This window comes from Mercenaria mercenaria, chromosome 1 (assembly GCF_021730395.1).
Source record: "Mercenaria mercenaria strain notata chromosome 1, MADL_Memer_1, whole genome shotgun sequence".
Classification (NCBI taxonomy): Eukaryota; Metazoa; Mollusca; class Bivalvia; order Venerida; family Veneridae; genus Mercenaria; species Mercenaria mercenaria.
In genome coordinates this window covers 54,137,023-54,145,367 of record NC_069361.1, presented here as the reverse complement: position 1 = coordinate 54,145,367, position 8,345 = coordinate 54,137,023, and the positions used below count along the sequence as shown (strand labels likewise).

The 8,345-nt window shown below is 34.3% G+C and overlaps 1 long non-coding RNA gene across 1 annotated transcript; it reads left to right on the top strand.

Moving 5' to 3' along the window:
- The first annotated feature begins 922 nt into the window (after positions 1 to 922).
- LOC123537176 (uncharacterized) lies at positions 923 to 7,195 on the top strand. The gene is made up of 2 exons (XR_006683471.2): positions 923 to 1,305; positions 2,978 to 7,195. It is a non-coding gene; the product is annotated as an uncharacterized LOC123537176 (long non-coding RNA).
- The last annotated feature ends 1,150 nt before the right edge of the window (positions 7,196 to 8,345 follow it).

The following is an 8,345-nucleotide window of genomic DNA, read 5'->3' as shown; positions in this document are numbered from 1 at the left end:
ACTACAAGTACTCAGAAAATGAAAGTAAAAAAGATAGCCATAAGAAGATAAAACAGATCTTTTTGTGGCTGGGATAGGAACATATTTTCATTTTCCTGTAACAAAACATTCTAAACACAATTGACAATATGGCACTCAGCATCGAAATATCTACATCTACACACAAAATGTAAAAACAACAATTAAGCAAAATATGAATGGAAAAATACAGATGCAACAAATACATACAAACTTAAATGAAGTGTTGGAAAAAAATAGTTTTAACACCAAAAAAAAAAAAAAACCTGTATTAGTGACATGATATTTGCAGAATTAGTAGTTTAAAATACTGGAAAATCGCTGTTTTTCTTATGTTGCTCCAGAAACTAGAAACTAATATCTTGTAATTCTGTCATCTAAGACAAATCAAATTCTACCATATTTTTCATATAAATGTTGTTTCTGTTGTCATGGCAACGGAAATTTCAAAGCACACATGCGTCATGAAAATATATAGGTGTATACATAAAAGGCCCGTGATGAAATAAAAAATATACGGTTAAGTTATTTTTCAGTAAAATCGCTTTAAACTGTTCCTAAATATTCAAATGTATGATGTTAAGTAAGTGTTACACATAATTTGTTCCATTAATGACTTGAAAAATATACGCCATGCACAACGTCATACTGCTTTCATGACGTTTCTAACGTCACGTCTCAAAATGCCCTCGGTGACTAACTTAAAAACATTGTAGCTCTTAAGATAGTGAAGATAATCACTTCAAATTTTCAGAATTGAAAGATAAAAGAATGTTCTTTATGATTGTTTTGTTATCTCAATTTTGAAATTTTTGTCACTAATACAAGTTTTCTCATGGAACGCCCCATATATATATATTTCAAGATACAAAATAATTAACGTTACTGAAGTGATATAGGTAATGTTATAGCTAATTTTTGTCTTTGAACTGATTCCTTGGTAATCAGATCCTACCTTACTGAGATCATGTGCTTCTGTCATATTGAAGAAAAAAATCTTCTTGTAAGTTTTCCCAGGAAAGGTAGCTCTATTTCATAATCAGGAAATATTTTAGCTGGAAACTTTTCTTTCAGGTATGAAATTTATTGTCATATTGACAAAATGCGATAAAGTCAGCGAACGTGTTAGGGATGATACAAGTCAGATGTTTGAAGACAAATGCGTACGAGAGTGCAAAGATAAACTCATGGCAATGTTTTCGCTGAGAAGTCAAGCTATGATATACCCAGTAGTTAACTACGTTGATGCAACTGATGTGGATCTCCAAGTTGATTCTCTAATCATAGGTAATGAAGCTTTCCCATCTAAGTTACAAATTTCGTAACGTTGTATCATATTCATCATCATATGTAGAATCTAAATAAAATGCTATAAGTATGTTATGAATTCCTTCGTAATATGACATAACAAAAGTTTTTAAGGCCCTGTATCACTCATCTAACACACTTTGTACTCAATACCAAGATAAGTTATTATCTAATTTGGCCTACATTTCATTAAAACAAACATTCTGACAATATTTTATGTAAATCAGGTACATGAAGATCATTTACAAAAGCACTCAAGTGACCAGGATTCATTTATAAATGGACATTATTTTTACAAAAATACCCATTTAATGACCAAAGTAATCAGTCATAGACACAAACTTTCAGATAAAACTTAATGAAGATACCGGTATACGGTCTCGAAAGTGTTAACAATGAACAGACTCAATCAAACTAAATCTGCTGTTATTTTGCTTCGTTGCATTTTGTGTTTCCAAAAGATCTTCTAGCAGAGTTTATTTACTTTCACTTAACCTAACTATCTAGTTTTTGACATCAGGTTATTCAGTTTTGTGTTTGACCTAGACTTTTTTCTGAAAGGAATACATGTGATCAATTAGAAAGCCTCGAGAGTGTTTACAAGGCTTTTGCTGTCATTTGACATAGACACTGATGTATTTGTGACATTAAGTTGTATGTATGCTGTCAGTGGGTTCTTCGTTCAAACCTATGAATTAATTGTGTTTGCATATAAAAGGAATACTTTGAAAGTATTTCACATTATGAGCCTTTGACGCGTACTACACATCTAAGCCGTTGACATGAAAAATTCTTTTTTAATATTGTAAAAGACATTCTTTGAAGAATTATGGCGGCGTATTTAAGATATTTCCGAAACTTTTATAAGACGTGTAGGTTCGTGCTCCAGGACGTGCTACATCAACTAAAACACGACATAACGAAAGGACAAATAACTTATATCAGCCACCATAGAAGTAAGACCTTAGTAATTATTACTTTTCTTTGTGGATGGCTTTTAATTTTCAGGACGCCTAAGAGATTCGTTTAGTTAATAGTTGTCAATTGGCTGTAAACTTTTCAACCACAAACAACGGGGTAGAAGTTTACTCTGCTTTGACAGAATAAAAGAGTGACATTTCCTATAAATCTTGGAAATAGGCTATAAAAGTAGTTTTGTTCACAATATTTTAGCAAATTTGTATTTTTCTTATTGCTTTGTTTTCAAGATTATTTTAGTTATAATAACCATATAAGTTTAAATAATGAAAAACTAATATTTTTGACCAGCCGAACAAGCAAATTATCATCCAGCGATTTATAATAAAAAATAATAACATTAAGAATTGTAATATCAGTAATAATCATTCTAAAGATATATGCTTTCTTAGCATTGTGTTCTCTCTGTCTTCAAAATTGATCAATGTGTTCTGTTAATTCAAAAATATAAAATTTCCTTTATAACGCGTATCGTCCTATTTCCTGACAAATGAAAGGGAAATACCAAGTTTTGAGAAGGGATATCTTGTAGATGTGGCGTTCCATTGATCAAAGGGATATTGAAAGATAGAAAAAGTAACCGTTTAAACATGTATTATTTATATTTTGTGTATAAATATGACTCCTCTATTACGACAACTGATAATTGATATATTTATATTTTCACTTTTAGTGGCATTCAAGCAAATACTCAAGTTTGGGAAAGACTATTTGGAGACAGCTGAGGAAGAAAATGGTTCGAATGAGGCATAGGATTTCGTCAATCAACTTATTTGACTGTATGCTGAGAATGTCTGTCTATTGCGGGTGGAGTGTTTACTGATAGATCTAGCGTATGATAATAGTAAACTGTCAACTCAAATAACTGCAATAATTCCATTTCTTATCCAATGCACCCGATAAGCTTATGAAGTATAACACAAACCATTCAACTATAATTCTAGTTTTTGATCAGTGATAGTGGCAAATATTATCTATAATCATGATTAACTGCCATAAACCAATATATTGGGTAATACCCGCTCTACTCTTGTCCGTACGCGTGTGTAATACCTTGGTCACAAGAACGCTATGAGCTCCGTACGAGTAGGTTTTCAGTAGAATTTTGGCAAATTCGTACGTTAGCCGTACGGACATCGGTGACTATTACGAGCGTCGTACGGGTTTTTGAACTCGTAGAGGACTCGGGAAGTCGATGAAAATGTTTTAACCGAGCTCCCGAGTTGTCTATGAGCTCGTAAAGATTTTCAAAGTTGGGAGAAGCTCGCAAGAGCCCCGTACGAGAACCGCACGGGTCCTGCAAGAGGTCATACGAGCATCGCAAGATGTCCGTGCGGATTTCGAAAACTGCGAGGCTTGCTGATGCTCGCACGACTATAGCAGGGGACTCGCATGGTCAACGCACGATGTCCGTACGATATTAAGGACACCATGCGGAGAACGTGCGATATTCGTACGAGACTCGCAGGACCTTGGGAAAGCAGTACGGGCTCAGTATGACTTCTTTGATAATTCATGATGGTATAGAAACAGGAGTATATTACAAGTTCCTCCAGGTACTGTCGAGTAGTGGTATAGAATGGAGCCACATCTCCTCAGACTGATGCACATGCGGCTCGCGCTGCACCATGCTGGTGCCCATCATGTCATTCTATACATGGCTCTGCTGCTTTAAGAACAACTGAACGTTCGGCGGCGACAGCGGTGACGTATGTGTTGTGTAAAGCTATGTTTGCAACAGCGCCTCCTGCTGGGCCAGTATGATACCCTCATGCAGGAATTAATGTGCGAGTCACGGAGGAACTTTAAAGGGTTCCTTCGGATGGAATCCGAGATGTTCCTGGAGATACTGCAGAGAGTTGTACCCCGCATACGTAAGCGGCGTACAAAATATGTATAAATAAATTGTTGTAAATATGTGTTGGTATGTTCAACATTATGTAACTAATTAAAAATGCTAAAGCATACAATATAGGAGGCATCTTAACTTACGGTATCTTAAATAATATTGATTGATTAATATTGACTTTGGATGTAATCTCGCTTCAGCTGAGTAGAAACAAACTGGTCTATTCCTGTCGCATGTATACCGTACGGGCACCGTGCGAGTGCCCTACGAGCCAAAGGACATAGTACAAGGTACGGCCGGGCTCCTTGCGAGCTCCGCACGACTTGTCTGCGATGTCCGTATGGATAGCCTACGATTGCATTCTCTAAAGATCGCATGGGGCCCGTACGTACTGTGACCACACACTACCATTGTACAGAGATCGTTAAGGATTCTAAAACTGTGGACTCTTACGGTTTTTTAAAACCGTATGGACATCGTTAAGTCTTGTGACCAAGGTATAACGTAATTAAGTATCTTTGTTGTTGTTTTTCTTTTCTGCGGACGTAGTTTCCGCGGTTTTGCTATGGCGCTACTGTAAAAAAAGAGCTGTAAATGTCATTTTTTAATGTTTTAACAAGATTTGTTGTATTATGTCATGCAGAAATAGATTTTATCACGGTAGGTGCAGATGAAAATATGCGACTCGTTTCTGCCTATACAGTTACCTGCGAGACGAATTTTCCTATCTGCACCTACAACTAACGAAAGAATATCATAAAAAACAAAAGAGACTGAGTGTTGAGAGAATGTAATGTAAGATAGTGCCCTTGTCTTCTAGCTTGAATATCATATTTTAGAAATCATCAAAATTATAGAGTTTCCGTATTTTGCAGTCGCGGATTCCGAGACACTTATTGTCACGATGGTATAAGTTTAAGAATGCTGTTACAGTGCAAACACTCACAGTTAGGGGCACATTCATAATGCATATACTAATATTAATTTAAGTACTATGTTTATATCAGATATTGTGCAGACTTGAAGTCGAATATTACGAAACAATATGATGCAACTAATATATGTATTCTCTCTCTCTATCCTTCTCCCTCTCTGTCTCTCTCCTGTAATAAGTGTATTAATCGGTATATTTAAGAGGACCGGCCACGAACGTGTTAAAATTTTCCTAACATATTGATCTAAACTTAAAAACAATTCATTCTGATAGTTTCAAATTAATAGTTTATATTTGATATTTTACCAATTTTTTTTTAAAAAGCAAAATTAGTTTTACATGAATTAAATGTAAGATGAAAATACGATAAAGTTGACCTTTTCCAAATGTTTGGTACCAAAAGGACAACTTTACATCGTGCGAAAAATGAAAAGTAATTATATTGTGTGTTGTGTTTATACTATTGCTTTATGTGATTTCAAGGTTTATAAACACAAATTAATTCTGCATATCTTAAAGGAAACGTACGTAAAATATCAATTTATATTCATGTATTACCGTTTATGCATCGCAAGAACAATACATTTAAAGCTACAGTGCTGTCTTGTACTGTGAATTATATTTAAAACAGATTGATATTTGCGTGTACATGCCGCTTTTATGCAAGCTAACCTACCATTTCGTTTCAAAAATCTCCATCAAAATTAATTGTTTCCTAAAATGTTCAAATTTTGTATCTATTTTATTGAAAATGTGCAAGTTCAGTGGCACTTTTCTCGAGATTTATCTCGTATGAGCTAATGCATTCAAAAAACAAATGACTTATACATAAATTCAACTTTTATTTTGTAACTACTTCTGCAAAACATAAGACTTAGAATTACGCTTTGAGTAACAAAGACCAAACAATACCAAATCATAGAAAGAAAGAGTTGTTTAACATGAAAATTGAACAGCAATTAAAACATGAATATTACTTTACGAAACAAGTGTCAGTTTACTGATATATACATTAAATTCCGGGAAAGGACTGCCTAAAGGTGCTTTACTTCCGGACAGTCAAACGCCTTTAAAATCATACGCCTTACACACGTTCGCAAATATGGGTGTGAAACCTCTGCTGGAGTGTATAACTCTTTTATGACAGAAAGTCTCCAGCCGGCTAACGTAATATCGATGGTTCTACACAGATGTATGGAGAAATATCAAGAGTACAAGAGAACGACTAAAATAGAATTTGTGCCACCTCGTCTGTTCATTTTTCCCTACAGTGTCCATCGTCTTTCTAAGAAGCATGCGTCGTTCCTGCTTAGATTCAACGTGTAATCCTTTTCTCGCTCTCCTGAACTGGTAAATTGCATATGTGTTTGTCCAGAAGTAGTTTCATACTTTATAAATAGACAAATTATAATCCAGGGGAGATAGCATACGACTAAATCCTATATTTTTTCATAAATACTTTATTACTCATACAATGTTACTTTGTTGGTTTGCATTTGCAATAATAACAGAAGTTGATGTAAATACAAAATACTAGCTGTTCTTGGCTACCCGTGAAACGGGAGATAAAACTGTAGCATGGTAATACAAAGCTTGATGGATTTATGTATCTTTCCGTGTTTTACTGAATCATTTGCGTTAACGAGGAAATTTTGTTTGTGATTTGCCTTTTGACTGTCCGTCTGTACACGTTTTTCTATGTTAAATAACCAAAATACCAGACGCATAACTATGATCGCGACAGATATTTGTATACTAGCTGTACTTATGTTTTTAATGGATTTGTTTGTTTTGATATGTATATATTAATATGAGTTTTATCATTTTATGACCGGTACCATTGATTGTTTGTCTACTGTCTGATTGTCTGATAGGTTTCTTGTTTTTTTTAGGATTTAGAATATCGTTCTTAACTGGTTTGTTACAAACGTATAATGACATGATTTTGTAAGCTTTGGTAGATTTTATTTTTAAATTGCAAGGTTATTATTCATGTTGTCAGGGGATATAGAGAAAAATTCTGGACTTTACATTACTGAGGCATGCTTGACAATATGTTTTTAATTGGTAGCTATAGTTTAAAATAAAATACATATTTCGAGACTTTACAGCTGTATTTTTCATATTATCTATTTATTGTTTAATTTAGTACTGTATGTACTTATACCAACAGCTATCAGAATGTCTTTTTACATTAATCAGTGTGTGGCTGAGCAATCTAAGTAGTTTATCTGGTTAGCAAGCATCAAATATTTCTGAAGGAAAGTCATCCATACTTAAACAGGAGATTAAGAATACTTCTGTTCAATATTTCATGGATGATGACATTCGTGATCCATCTACAGAGATAATTGACTGTACAAAGTCTAATTCAAAATTAAAACAAATGCTATTAAAGTCTGAGTTTCAGTAAAAAGAGAAGGAGATAGAGAAATACGCCTAAAACGAAAAATGTTAAAAATGGAGAGAGAAATAAAAAAGAATGAGAGAGGGAGAGAAAGAACAAATTGAATTTGAATTCGAAAAGAATAATTAAGAACTGTAAAGTAGAAGAACAGGATCTTTTCCAAGTTCTTCTTACTTTGATTTCACAAGAAATAGAGGTTGATGAATACCCCATGTATTCTAAAGAAAATTGCAGAAAATCTAAATGGTCCAAGGAAAATTGGAATTTTCTTTTACAAAACTTTCTAATTTGCAAATCCCGTAATATTTGTACAAAGCTGTTTGTAGAACAAAACTCAATTATGAATTATGATATCGTCAAAGGTTTAATCTTGCAAATGATAATAGGTAAGTGTAGATTTCTCGGAAGCATAGAGCACACCAAAACCACAGCCCAAGAGCCACGCATTTACAAAGTAGGCCCACAATAAACAGAAGCTGCAATGGAAAAATATTTCAGACGGGTTGCTTTAAACATCTAACAAGTAAATATGAATTTATACCAAATATAGATAGAGGGGCAGGGAGTGGTAAAGGATAAAATGGGGGGGGGGGGGGGGGATGTGTGGAATTTGAAGGGGAAAATGGAACAAGGATGAATATACGAAGGGAATGCTACGTTTCTCAATCACAGTCACACTACAACGTAAACAACAATAGCGCAGACACTCGTGTACCAAAGATAAACACACAACTTAATAACATAGAAAAACAAACAAGTAAGATATAACAACAAGGTAGGGCACCGCTTTAGACTCACAATCACAAACGCATCCATATAAGCAGGAAAACACAACCGTGTACCGTCTTAGG